At 64.9% G+C, this 13,174-nt stretch overlaps 3 pseudogenes; all 3 read right to left on the reverse strand.

Annotated features, from left to right (window-relative positions):
- Positions 1 to 251: 251 nt before the first annotated feature.
- LOC142866887 (uncharacterized) lies at positions 252 to 370 on the reverse strand (annotated as a pseudogene).
- Positions 371 to 3,800: 3,430 nt separating this feature from the next.
- On the reverse strand, positions 3,801 to 3,919 carry LOC142866906 (uncharacterized; annotated as a pseudogene).
- A 7,902-nt stretch (positions 3,920 to 11,821) lies between these two features.
- On the reverse strand, positions 11,822 to 11,940 carry LOC142866888 (uncharacterized; annotated as a pseudogene).
- Positions 11,941 to 13,174: the final 1,234 nt, after the last annotated feature.

A 13,174-nucleotide genomic window follows, 5' to 3' on the forward strand; every position in this document is an offset into this window, starting at 1 on the left:
CCTCCAACGTGTCGGTTCCCACAGAGCAGACCTTGGGTCTGAGACCTGACAGTCCAGATGCCACGCGTGCTGCCGCGTGGCGGCGGTGTCGCGGCTTGGGACAAGAGGAGGCCCCACGGTGCGGGCTGGGGCGCCAGGCACCGCGGCGGGCGCTGAGGGTGGGGGTCACCCCCACCCCGGGCCGCCGCCGCGCTCCCAGAAAGGGAACAGAACAGGAGGCAAAAAAAAAAAAAAAAAAAAAAACCAGAAGAAGCCTAAGGCACCCGGTATTCCCAGGCGGTCTCCCATCCAAGTACTAAGGAGGCCCGACCCTGCTTAGCTTCCCAGACCAGACGAGCTCGGGGGCGTTCGGGGTGGTGTGGCCCTAGACGGTGGAGGGCGCCCCTGCCCCGCTCAAGAAGCCGAGCCTCTCTGCGCTTTCCCCCCGCCGCCGCCGCCGCCGCCGCCGCCGCCGCCGCCGCCGCCGCCGCCGCCGCCGCCTCCTCCCGCCCCAGGCCCCGCGCCGGGCCGGGTCCGGTGTGCTCCGAGGGTCGGGGGTGACGGGCGGGGCGGGGCGGGGCGGGGCGGGGCGGGGGGGCTGTCTCTCTATACACACACACACACTCACACTCACGCACACTCACACAAGATGCGCCTCCACGGCTGGACTCGCCAAGGTGGAGCCCTCCCAGCCCCCCTCGTCTCCTCGCCTGGCCTCCTTCACGTACCCGCTGCCCACCCCCGGCGCCTCGCCGCCGCTGACTGCGCACGCGCACGCCCTTTGACCCCAGCCAGGGGCCGCCCTCCGCCACAACCCCTTTCAGCTGCGGCCCCCCTCGCCCTGTGGGTGGGCTGCCGCCTATTCCCCCGGGCCAGGGCTGGGGCACAGCCAGTGTATGGGGCGTCTCTCTCTGGGGATGTGTCCCATGGGTGGGGTGGGGTGGCGTGGTTTGGGGGGCGCTGAAGAAATCAGTCCCCTCCATCTCCTACCTCTGGAAAACTCCTAAGCCCGTGGAGAACTGCCGGCACCGCTTCGTGGGGGCCGGGACCCTCCTCCGTGTCCTCCTGTGGCCCAGTCCAAGGGGCCTGGGCCTGGCCGGGGCTGCATTGGACCCCGACCCCGTGTGGACTCGCTAAAAATCGGCCATTAGATATTGGATTCCAGCTTCCTTGAGGTCATTTCACTAATGAGTGCACCGGAAAGAGTTTCCTAATCCATCTGTGAGGGTGGCAACTGAAAGAGAATTTTAAAGCTGACAGAATAGGCGAGGGAAGGCATAGGAGATTTCCACACCCAGCAAGGAAGACTTTCCCGAAATGGAAGAAAGAAACGAGCAAACAGAGACACCGGTAGCCCGCCCGGAAAAGAGTCTGCCCCTGAGAGAAAGCACCCTGACCAGGTTCACCCGTGGGTGGGTGGCGAGCTAGCGGCATTCAGAAGAGCGAGGCCCGCAGTCTGTGCGGAAGACACCTGCGCTCGGGTGTGTGTGGCGGCGCGATTCCCAAGCAGCTCTAGATGTTAAACCAAGGAGAAGCCAGGGAGTTCCCAACGCCCCAGGTGTCCTCAGCCCACGACTGGCTGCTGTGGGAATGCGAAGCCCGGCTCCTTGTCTCAGAGCGGGGTTCCCAGGAGGATCAGGCTGAAGCTGGGACTTGGCCTCAAAGTGTCCCCTCGCATGGCCACCCCCTTCCCCTTCCTGCTCCTCCACTCCTGGTGCCCCTCCATCCAGGGGCCAGACCTTAAAGAGTCACCGCAAGAGAATCCTGGTCCCAAAGGAGCCTTCTGGGGGACCGGTGCTGAGAGAGGTTGTGGGCATGGCCCGCTGGGGCTCTGCCCGACCCAGGGCTGAGAGATGCCACCTCCCAGCTCTGGGTCCCTGCAGGAAGTGTTGGCAAGCACAGGGCCGGTCCTCCAAAGGCCCAGGTGCAGGGAGCCCAGGCCAAGCAGCCTGTGGAAGAAGCCACTTGCCGTGCCACCCCGGGAACAGGACTGCAGGCCCCGGCCCTTCCCACCTCCTCCTCCTCCTCCTCCTCCTCCTCCCCCCCGCCCCGCCCCCACAGGGCACAGGGCTCAGAGACACCTCAGACTCTTGCTACCCAAAGTGCAAAGGGCATCAGTTGCTCCTCCAAACCCCCCGCCCAGCAGACCGCGTCGTCCAGCCAGCCCCCGGGCCTCCCTGGGGTGCCCAGCACAAAAGTGCAGACACCCACCGGACCCTCAATCTCAGCTTTCGGATGCTTTTGCCACTCTAAGGACCCGCAGGCCCGCTGGGCCTTCGGGCAGGACAGAGAGCCCCGGAATCCGACGTGGAGAGCTGCGTGTACGTCCCCATCAGGAGGCGGTCCCCACCTCCGCGGCTCTCCCCTTGCGGGGAGCGGCAGCCGGCAGCCGCAGGGCCTCAGGGAAGACACCAGGCTGGGCCCCCGCGGCACAGCGGGGGCACGTCCCCCCGCACGCGACTTAGGGACGGCTGCTGGAGACTGCTGCGGCCACCCTGCTGCCGGGTTTCTGGAGGGCTTCCTGGAAGCAGCGTCCACACCAAGCCCTTGGAAGGCCCAGGCGACGGAGGAGCCGGTCAGGCAGGGGCCGAGGACGGTGAGAGGCCGGGCGGGAAGGAGCATGTCAGGCCGGGGCAGAGGACGGTGACACGCCGGGCGGGGAGGAGCCGGTCAGGCGGGGGCCCAGGACAGTGACGGGCCTGGCCGGGGAGGAGTGCGTCAGGCAGGGGCAGAGGTGACGGGCTGGGTAAGGGGTAGGGTGACAGTTAGGGCACAATTCACAATCGCAAAGATGTGGAAGCGACCCGAGTGCCCCTCCATCCAGGAGTGCATTAATAAAATGTGGCGCGTGGACACCACGGAGTGCCATTCGGCTGTGAGGAGCAGCGGTGAGAGGGCACCTCTCGTGTTCTCCTGGCCAGAGCTGGAACCCGTTCCAGTAAGCCGAGTATCCCAAGAATGGACACACGAGCACCACGTGCTCGCGCTCACCAGCAAACTGGTACGAACGGATGGACACCTAAGTGGACAGAGAGGAATCACCTTCGTCGGGTTGGTGTCGGGCGGGTGGGGGGAGGGATGGGCATACACATCCGTTAGGGATGGGGTGGGTGCGCACCGACTGGGGGATGGGCGCGCTTGAAGCTCTGACCCGAGGGTGGAGGCTTGGAGAGGGCGACGTACCCGACCTTAACATTGGTGCCCCCACGATACGCTGGGACAACATGAGAGGTATCTGAATAAGAACACAGGGGGGAGGGGGGCACGGGCAACACATGTCACCTGAATACTTGTACTCCCATCATCTGCTTGAAAAGAGAGAGAAAAGAAAATGCAATAATAGAGGTAAGAGACACTTTTTAAAAATGATGAATCCGAAGAGAAAAGTAAAAGGAGGCCTGTGGAGCAGGTCTGGGTGTGACTCCGGATCCCCCAACATCAGGTGCCACCACCAAAGATTCCTACGTGTAGCCCATAGAACCCCAAAAGCAACGGGACGAGTTCTGGTCACATACTCCCTCAAAATGACATCCTGGCCTTCTTCTGGAACTCCCTCCCCTCTCAGACTCTCAAGGTTTCCTCCAGCGTGTCGGTTCCCACAGAGCAGACCTTGGGTCTGAGACCTGACAGTCCAGATGCCACGCGTGCTGCCGCGTGGCGGCGGTGTCGCGGCTTGGGACAAGAGGAGGCCCCACGGTGCGGGCTGGGGCGCCAGGCACCGCGGCGGGCGCTGAGGGTGGGGGTCACCCCCACCCCGGGCCGCCGCCGCGCTCCCAGAAAGGGAACAGGAGGCAAAAAAAAAAAAAAAAAAAACCAGAAGAAGCCTAAGGCACCCGGTATTCCCAAGCGGTCTCCCATCCAAGTACTAAGGAGGCCCGACCCTGCTTAGCTTCCCAGACCAGACGAGCTCGGGGGCGTTCGGGGTGGTGTGGCCCTAGACGGCGGAGGGCGCCCCTGCCCCGCTCAAGAAGCCGAGCCTCTCTGCGCTTTCCCGCCGCCGCCGCCGCCTCCTCCCGCCCCAGGCCCCGCGCCGGGCCGGGTCCGGTGTGCTCCGAGGGTCGGGGGTGACGGGCGGGGCGGGGCGGGGTGGGGCGGGGCGCGGGGCTGTCTCTCTATACACACACACACTCACACTCACGCACACTCACACAATATGCGCCTCCACGGCTGGACTCGCCAAGGTGGAGCCCTCCCAGCCCCCCTCGTCTCCTTGCCTGGCCTCCTTCACATACCCGCTGCCCACCCCCGCGCCTCGCCGCCGCTGACTGCGCACGCGCTGGACGCTCGCCCTTTGACCCCAGCCAGGGGCCGCCCTCCCCCACAACCCCTTTCATCTGCGGCCCCCCTCGCCCTTTGGGTGGGCTGCCGCCTATTCCCCCGGGCCAGGGCTGGGGCACAGCCAGTGTATGGGGCGTCTCTCTCTGGGGATGTGTCCCATGGGTGGGGTGGGGTGGCGTGGTTTGGGGGGCGCTGAAGAAATCAGTCCCCTCCATCTCCTACCTCTGGAAAACGCCCAAGCCCGTGGAGAACTGCCGGCACCGCTTCGTGGGGGCCGGGACCCTCCTCCGTGTCCTCCTGTGGCCCAGTCCAAGGGGCCTGGGCCTGCCCGGGGCTGCATTGGACCCCGACCACCCTGGCGTGTGGACTCGCTAAAAATCGGCCATTAGATATTGGATTCCAGCTTCCTTGAGGTCATTTCACTAATGAGTGCACCGGAAAGAGTTTCCTAATCCATCTGTGAGGGTGGCAACTGAAAGAGAATTTGAAAGCTGACAGAATAGGCGAGGGAAGGCATAGGAGATTTCCACACCCAGCAAGGAAGACTTTCCCGAAATGGAAGAAAGAAACGAGCAAACAGAGACACCGGTAGCCCGCCCGGAAAAGAGTCTGCCCCTGAGAGAAAGCACCCTGACCAGGTTCACCCGTGGGTGGGTGGCGAGCTAGCGGCATTCAGAAGAGCGAGGCCCGCAGTCTGTGCGGAAGACACCTGCGCTCGGGTGTGTGTGGCGGCGCGATTCCCAAGCAGCTCTAGATGTTAAACCAAGGAGAAGCCAGGGAGTTCCCAACGCCCCAGGTGTCCTCAGCCCACGACTGGCTGCTGTGGGAATGCGAAGCCCGGCTCCTTGTCTCAGAGCGGGGTTCCCAGGAGGATCAGGCTGAAGCTGGGACTTGGCCTCAAAGTGTCCCCTCGCATGGCCACCCCCTTCCCCTTCCTGCTCCTCTACTCCTGGTGCCCCTCCATCCAGGGGCCAGACCTTAAAGAGTCACCGCAAGAGAATCCTGGTCCCAAAGGAGCCTTCTGGGGGACCGGTGCTGAGAGAGGTTGTGGGCATGGCCCGCTGGGGCTCTGCCCGACCCAGGGCTGAGAGATGCCACCTCCCAGCTCTGGGTCCCTGCAGGAAGTGTTGGCAAGCACAGGGCCGGTCCTCCAAAGGCCCAGGTGCAGGGAGCCCAGGCCAAGCAGCCTGTGGAAGAAGCCACTTGCCGTGCCACCCCGGGAACAGGACTGCAGGCCCCGGCCCTTCCCACCTCCTCCTCCTCCTCCTCCTCCTCCCCCCCGCCCCGCCCCCACAGGGCACAGGGCTCAGAGACACCTCAGACTCTTGCTACCCAAAGTGCAAAGGGCATCAGTTGCTCCTCCAACCCCCCCCCCACCGCCCAGCAGACCACGTTGTCCAGCCAGCCCCCGGGCCTCCCTGGGGTGCCCAGCACAAAAGTGCAGACACCCACCGGACCCTCAGTCTCAGTTTTCGGAGGTTTTTGCCACTCTAAGGACCCGCAGGCCAGCTGGGCCTTCGGGCAGGACAGAGAGCCCCGGAATCCGACGTGGAGAGCTGCGTGTACGTCCCCATCAGGAGGCGGTCCCCACCTCCGCGGCTCTCCCCTTGCGGGTAGCGGCAGCCCAGCCGGCAGCCGCAGGGCGGGCGCTGAGGGTGGGGGTCACCCCTACCCCGGGCCGCCGCCGCGCTCCCAGAAAGGGAACAGAACAAGAGGCAAAAAAAAAAACAAAAAAAACAAAAACCAGAAGAAGCCTAAGGCACCCGGTATTCCCAGGCGGTCTCCCATCCAAGTACTAAGGAGGCGCGACCCTGCTTAGCTTCCCAGACCAGACGAGCTCTGGGGCGTTCGGGGTGGTGTGGCCCTAGACGGCGGAGGGCGCCCCTGCCCCGCTCAAGAAGCCGAGCCTCTCTGCGCTTTCCCGCCGCCGCCGCCGCCGCCGCCGCCGCCGCCGCCGCCGCCTCCTCCCGCCCCAGGCCCCGCGCCGGGCCGGGTCCGGTGTGCTCCGAGGGTCGGGGGTGACGGGCGGGGCGGGGCGGGGTGGGGCGGGGCGGGGGGGTGTCTCTCTATACACACACACACTCACACTCACACTCACGCACACTCACACAAGATGCGCCTCCACGGCTGGACTCGCCAAGGTGGAGCCCTCCCAGGCCCCCTCGTCTCCTCGCCTGGCCTCCTTCACGTACCCGCTGCCCACCCCCGGCGCGTCGCCGCCGCCGCTGACTGCGCACGCGCACGCGCGGGGCGCTCGCCCTTTGACCCCAGCCAGGGGCCGCCCTCCCCCACAACCCCTTTCAGCTGCGCCCCCCCCCTCGCCCTGTGGGTGGGCTGCCGCCTATTCCCCCGGGCCAGGGCTGGGGCACAGCCAGTGTATGGGGCGTCTCTCTCTGGGGATGTGTCCCATGGGTGGGGTGGGGTGGCGTGGTTTGGGGGGCGCTGAAGAAATCAGTCCCCTCCATCTCCTACCTCTGGAAAACGCCCAAGCCCGTGGAGAACTGCCGGCACCGCTTCGTGGGGGCCGGGACCCTCCTCCGTGTCCTCCTGTGGCCCAGTCCAAGGGGCCTGGGCCTGGCCGGGGCTGCATTGGACCCCGACCACCCTGGCGTGTGGACTCGCTAAAAATCGGCCATTAGATATTGGATTCCAGCTTCCTTGAGGTCATTTCACTAATGAGTGCACCGGAAAGAGTTTCCTAATCCATCTGTGAGGGTGGCAACTGAAAGAGAATTTGAAAGCTGACAGAATAGGCGAGGGAAGGCATAGGAGATTTCCACACCCAGCAAGGAAGACTTTCCCGAAATGGAAGAAAGAAACGAGCAAACAGAGACACCGGTAGCCCGCCCGGAAAAGAGTCTGCCCCTGAGAGAAAGCACCCTGACCAGGTTCACCCGTGGGTGGGTGGCGAGCTAGCGGCATTCAGAAGAGCGAGGCCCGCAGTCTGTGCGGAAGACACCTGCGCTCGGGTGTGTGTGGCGGCGCGATTCCCAAGCAGCTCTAGATGTTAAACCAAGGAGAAGCCAGGGAGTTCCCAACGCCCCAGGTGTCCTCAGCCCACGACTGGCTGCTGTGGGAATGCGAAGCCCGGCTCCTTGTCTCAGAGCGGGGTTCCCAGGAGGATCAGGCTGAAGCTGGGACTTGGCCTCAAAGTGTCCCCTCGCATGGCCACCCCCTTCCCCTTCCTGCTCCTCTACTCCTGGTGCCCCTCCATCCAGGGGCCAGACCTTAAAGAGTCACCGCAAGAGAATCCTGGTCCCAAAGGAGCCTTCTGGGGGACCGGTGCTGAGAGAGGTTGTGGGCATGGCCCGCTGGGGCTCTGCCCGACCCAGGGCTGAGAGATGCCACCTCCCAGCTCTGGGTCCCTGCAGGAAGTGTTGGCAAGCACAGGGCCGGTCCTCCAAAGGCCCAGGTGCAGGGAGCCCAGGCCAAGCAGCCTGTGGAAGAAGCCACTTGCCGTGCCACCCCGGGAACAGGACTGCAGGCCCCGGCCCTTCCCACCTCCTCCTCCTCCTCCTCCTCCTCCCCCCCGCCCCGCCCCCACAGGGCACAGGGCTCAGAGACACCTCAGACTCTTGCTACCCAAAGTGCAAAGGGCATCAGTTGCTCCTCCAACCCCCCCCCCACCGCCCAGCAGACCACGTTGTCCAGCCAGCCCCCGGGCCTCCCTGGGGTGCCCAGCACAAAAGTGCAGACACCCACCGGACCCTCAGTCTCAGTTTTCGGAGGTTTTTGCCACTCTAAGGACCCGCAGGCCAGCTGGGCCTTCGGGCAGGACAGAGAGCCCCGGAATCCGACGTGGAGAGCTGCGTGTACGTCCCCATCAGGAGGCGGTCCCCACCTCCGCGGCTCTCCCCTTGCGGGTAGCGGCAGCCCAGCCGGCAGCCGCAGGGCGGGCGCTGAGGGTGGGGGTCACCCCTACCCCGGGCCGCCGCCGCGCTCCCAGAAAGGGAACAGAACAAGAGGCAAAAAAAAAAACAAAAAAAACAAAAACCAGAAGAAGCCTAAGGCACCCGGTATTCCCAGGCGGTCTCCCATCCAAGTACTAAGGAGGCGCGACCCTGCTTAGCTTCCCAGACCAGACGAGCTCTGGGGCGTTCGGGGTGGTGTGGCCCTAGACGGCGGAGGGCGCCCCTGCCCCGCTCAAGAAGCCGAGCCTCTCTGCGCTTTCCCGCCGCCGCCGCCGCCGCCGCCGCCGCCGCCGCCGCCGCCTCCTCCCGCCCCAGGCCCCGCGCCGGGCCGGGTCCGGTGTGCTCCGAGGGTCGGGGGTGACGGGCGGGGCGGGGCGGGGTGGGGCGGGGCGGGGGGGTGTCTCTCTATACACACACACACTCACACTCACACTCACGCACACTCACACAAGATGCGCCTCCACGGCTGGACTCGCCAAGGTGGAGCCCTCCCAGGCCCCCTCGTCTCCTCGCCTGGCCTCCTTCACGTACCCGCTGCCCACCCCCGGCGCGTCGCCGCCGCCGCTGACTGCGCACGCGCACGCGCGGGGCGCTCGCCCTTTGACCCCAGCCAGGGGCCGCCCTCCCCCACAACCCCTTTCAGCTGCGCCCCCCCCCTCGCCCTGTGGGTGGGCTGCCGCCTATTCCCCCGGGCCAGGGCTGGGGCACAGCCAGTGTATGGGGCGTCTCTCTCTGGGGATGTGTCCCATGGGTGGGGTGGGGTGGCGTGGTTTGGGGGGCGCTGAAGAAATCAGTCCCCTCCATCTCCTACCTCTGGAAAACGCCCAAGCCCGTGGAGAACTGCCGGCACCGCTTCGTGGGGGCCGGGACCCTCCTCCGTGTCCTCCTGTGGCCCAGTCCAAGGGGCCTGGGCCTGCCCGGGGCTGCATTGGACCCCGACCACCCTGGCGTGTGGACTCGCTAAAAATCGGCCATTAGATATTGGATTCCAGCTTCCTTGAGGTCATTTCACTAATGAGTGCACCGGAAAGAGTTTCCTAATCCATCTGTGAGGGTGGCAACTGAAAGAGAATTTGAAAGCTGACAGAATAGGCGAGGGAAGGCATAGGAGATTTCCACACCCAGCAAGGAAGACTTTCCCGAAATGGAAGAAAGAAACGAGCAAACAGAGACACCGGTAGCCCGCCCGGAAAAGAGTCTGCCCCTGAGAGAAAGCACCCTGACCAGGTTCACCCGTGGGTGGGTGGCGAGCTAGCGGCATTCAGAAGAGCGAGGCCCGCAGTCTGTGCGGAAGACACCTGCGCTCGGGTGTGTGTGGCGGCGTGATTCACAAGCAGTTCTAGATGTTAAACCCAGGAGAAGCCAGGGAGTTCCCAACGCCCCAGGTGTCCTCAGCCCACGACTGGCTGCTGTGGGAATGCGAAGCCCGGCTCCTTGTCTCAGAGCGGGGTTCCCAGGAGGATCAGGCTGAAGCTGGGACTTGGCCTCAAAGTGTCCCCTCGCATGGCCACCCCCTTCCCCTTCCTGCTCCTCTACTCCTGGTGCCCCTCCATCCAGGGGCCAGACCTTAAAGAGTCACCGCAAGAGAATCCTGGTCCCAAAGGAGCCTTCTGGGGGACCGGTGCTGAGAGAGGTTGTGGGCATGGCCCGCTGGGGCTCTGCCCGACCCAGGGCTGAGAGATGCAACCTCCCAGCTCTGGGTCCCTGCAGGAAGTGTTGGCAAGCACAGGGCCGGTCCTCCAAAGGCCCAGGTGCAGGGAGCCCAGGCCAAGCAGCCTGTGGAAGAAGCCACTTGCCCTGCCACCCCGGGAACAGGACTGCGGGCCCCGGCCCTTCCCACCTCCTCCTCCTCCTCCTCCTCCGCCCTGCACCCCCCCCCCGACATGGCACAGGGCTCAGAGACACCTCAGACTCTTGCTACCCAAAGTGCAAAGGGCATCAGTTGCTCCTCCAAACCCCCCGCCCAGCAGACCGCGTCGTCCAGCCAGCCCCCGGGCCTCCCTGGGGTGCCCAGCACAAAAGTGCAGACACCCACCGGACCCTCAATCTCAGCTTTCGGATGCTTTTGCCACTCTAAGGACCCGCAGGCCCGCTGGGCCTTCGGGCAGGACAGAGAGCCCCGGAATCCGACGTGGAGAGCTGCGTGTACGTCCCCATCAGGAGGCGGTCCCCACCTCCGCGGCTCTCCCCTTGCGGGGAGCGGCAGCCGGCAGCCGCAGGGCCTCAGGGAAGACACCAGGCTGGGCCCCCGCGGCACAGCGGGGGCACGTCCCCCCGCACGCGACTTAGGGACGGCTGCTGGAGACTGCTGCGGCCACCCTGCTGCCGGGTTTCTGGAGGGCTTCCTGGAAGCAGCGTCCACACCAAGCCCTTGGAAGGCCCAGGCGACGGAGGAGCCGGTCAGGCAGGGGCCGAGGACGGTGAGAGGCCGGGTGGGAAGGAGCATGTCAGGCCGGGGCAGAGGACGGTGACACGCCGGGCGGGGAGGAGCCGGTCAGGCGGGGGCCCAGGACAGTGACGGGCCTGGCCGGGGAGGAGTGCGTCAGGCAGGGGCAGAGGTGACGGGCTGGGTAAGGGGTAGGGTGACAGTTAGGGCACAATTCACAATCGCAAAGATGTGGAAGCGACCCGAGTGCCCATCCATCCAGGAGTGCATTAATAAAATGTGGCGCGTGGACACCACGGAGTGCCATTCGGCTGTGAGGAGCAGCGGTGAGAGGGCACCTCTCGTGTTCTCCTGGCCAGAGCTGGAACCCGTTCCAGTAAGCCGAGTATCCCAAGAATGGACACACGAGCACCACGTGCTCGCGCTCACCAGCAAACTGGTACGAACGGATGGACACCTAAGTGGACAGAGAGGAATCACCTTCGTCGGGTGGGTGTCGGGCGGGTGGGGGGAGGGATGGGCATACACATCCGTTAGGGATGGGGTGGGTGCGCACCGACTGGGGGATGGGCGCGCTTGAAGCTCTGACCCGAGGGTGGAGGCTTGGAGAGGGCGACGTACCCGACCTTAACATTGGTGCCCCCACGATACGCTGGGACAACATGAGAGGTATCTGAATAAGAACACAGGGGGGAGGGGGGCACGGGCAACACATGTCACCTGAATACTTGTACTCCCATCATCTGCTTGAAAAGAGAGAGAAAAGAAAATGCAATAATAGAGGTAAGAGACACTTTTTAAAAATAATGAATCCGAAGAGAAAAGTAAAAGGAGGCCTGTGGAGCAGGTCTGGGTGTGACTCCGGATCCCCCAACATCAGGTGCCACCACCAAAGATTCCTACGTGTAGCCCATAGAACCCCAAAAGCAACGGGACGAGTTCTGGTCACATACTCCCTCAAAATGACATCCTGGCCTTCTTCTGGAACTCCCTCCCCTCTCAGATTCTCAAGGTTTCCTCCAACGTGTCGGTTCCCACAGAGCAGACCTTGGGTCTGAGACCTGACAGTCCAGATGCCACGCGTGCTGCCGCGTGGCGGCGGTGTCGCGGCTTGGGACAAGAGGAGGCCCCACGGTGCGGGCTGGGGCGCCAGGCACCGCGGCGGGCGCTGAGGGTGGGGGTCACCCCCACCCCGGGCCGCCGCCGCGCTCCCAGAAAGGGAACAGAACAGGAGGCAAAAAAAAAAAAAAAAAAAAAAACCAGAAGAAGCCTAAGGCACCCGGTATTCCCAGGCGGTCTCCCATCCAAGTACTAAGGAGGCCCGACCCTGCTTAGCTTCCCAGACCAGACGAGCTCGGGGGCGTTCGGGGTGGTGTGGCCCTAGACGGTGGAGGGCGCCCCTGCCCCGCTCAAGAAGCCGAGCCTCTCTGCGCTTTCCCCCCGCCGCCGCCGCCGCCGCCGCCGCCGCCGCCGCCGCCGCCGCCGCCGCCGCCGCCGCCGCCGCCGCCGCCGCCGCCGCCTCCTCCCGCCCCAGGCCCCGCGCCGGGCCGGGTCCGGTGTGCTCCGAGGGTCGGGGGTGACGGGCGGGGCGGGGCGGGGCGGGGCGGGGCGGGGGGGCTGTCTCTCTATACACACACACACACTCACACTCACGCACACTCACACAAGATGCGCCTCCACGGCTGGACTCGCCAAGGTGGAGCCCTCCCAGCCCCCCTCGTCTCCTCGCCTGGCCTCCTTCACGTACCCGCTGCCCACCCCCGGCGCCTCGCCGCCGCTGACTGCGCACGCGCACGCCCTTTGACCCCAGCCAGGGGCCGCCCTCCGCCACAACCCCTTTCAGCTGCGGCCCCCCTCGCCCTGTGGGTGGGCTGCCGCCTATTCCCCCGGGCCAGGGCTGGGGCACAGCCAGTGTATGGGGCGTCTCTCTCTGGGGATGTGTCCCATGGGTGGGGTGGGGTGGCGTGGTTTGGGGGGCGCTGAAGAAATCAGTCCCCTCCATCTCCTACCTCTGGAAAACTCCTAAGCCCGTGGAGAACTGCCGGCACCGCTTCGTGGGGGCCGGGACCCTCCTCCGTGTCCTCCTGTGGCCCAGTCCAAGGGGCCTGGGCCTGGCCGGGGCTGCATTGGACCCCGACCCCGTGTGGACTCGCTAAAAATCGGCCATTAGATATTGGATTCCAGCTTCCTTGAGGTCATTTCACTAATGAGTGCACCGGAAAGAGTTTCCTAATCCATCTGTGAGGGTGGCAACTGAAAGAGAATTTGAAAGCTGACAGAATAGGCGAGGGAAGGCATAGGAGATTTCCACACCCAGCAAGGAAGACTTTCCCGAAATGGAAGAAAGAAACGAGCAAACAGAGACACCGGTAGCCCGCCCGGAAAAGAGTCTGCCCCTGAGAGAAAGCACCCTGACCAGGTTCACCCGTGGGTGGGTGGCGAGCTAGCGGCATTCAGAAGAGCGAGGCCCGCAGTCTGTGCGGAAGACACCTGCGCTCGGGTGTGTGTGGCGGCGCGATTCCCAAGCAGCTCTAGATGTTAAACCAAGGAGAAGCCAGGGAGTTCCCAACGCCCCAGGTGTCCTCAGCCCACGACTGGCTGCTGTGGGAATGCGAAGCCC

This window comes from Microcebus murinus, unplaced genomic scaffold (genome assembly GCF_040939455.1).
Source record: "Microcebus murinus isolate Inina unplaced genomic scaffold, M.murinus_Inina_mat1.0 scaf007_hap2_Mmur4.0, whole genome shotgun sequence".
Lineage (NCBI taxonomy): Eukaryota > Metazoa > Chordata > Mammalia > Primates > Cheirogaleidae > Microcebus > Microcebus murinus.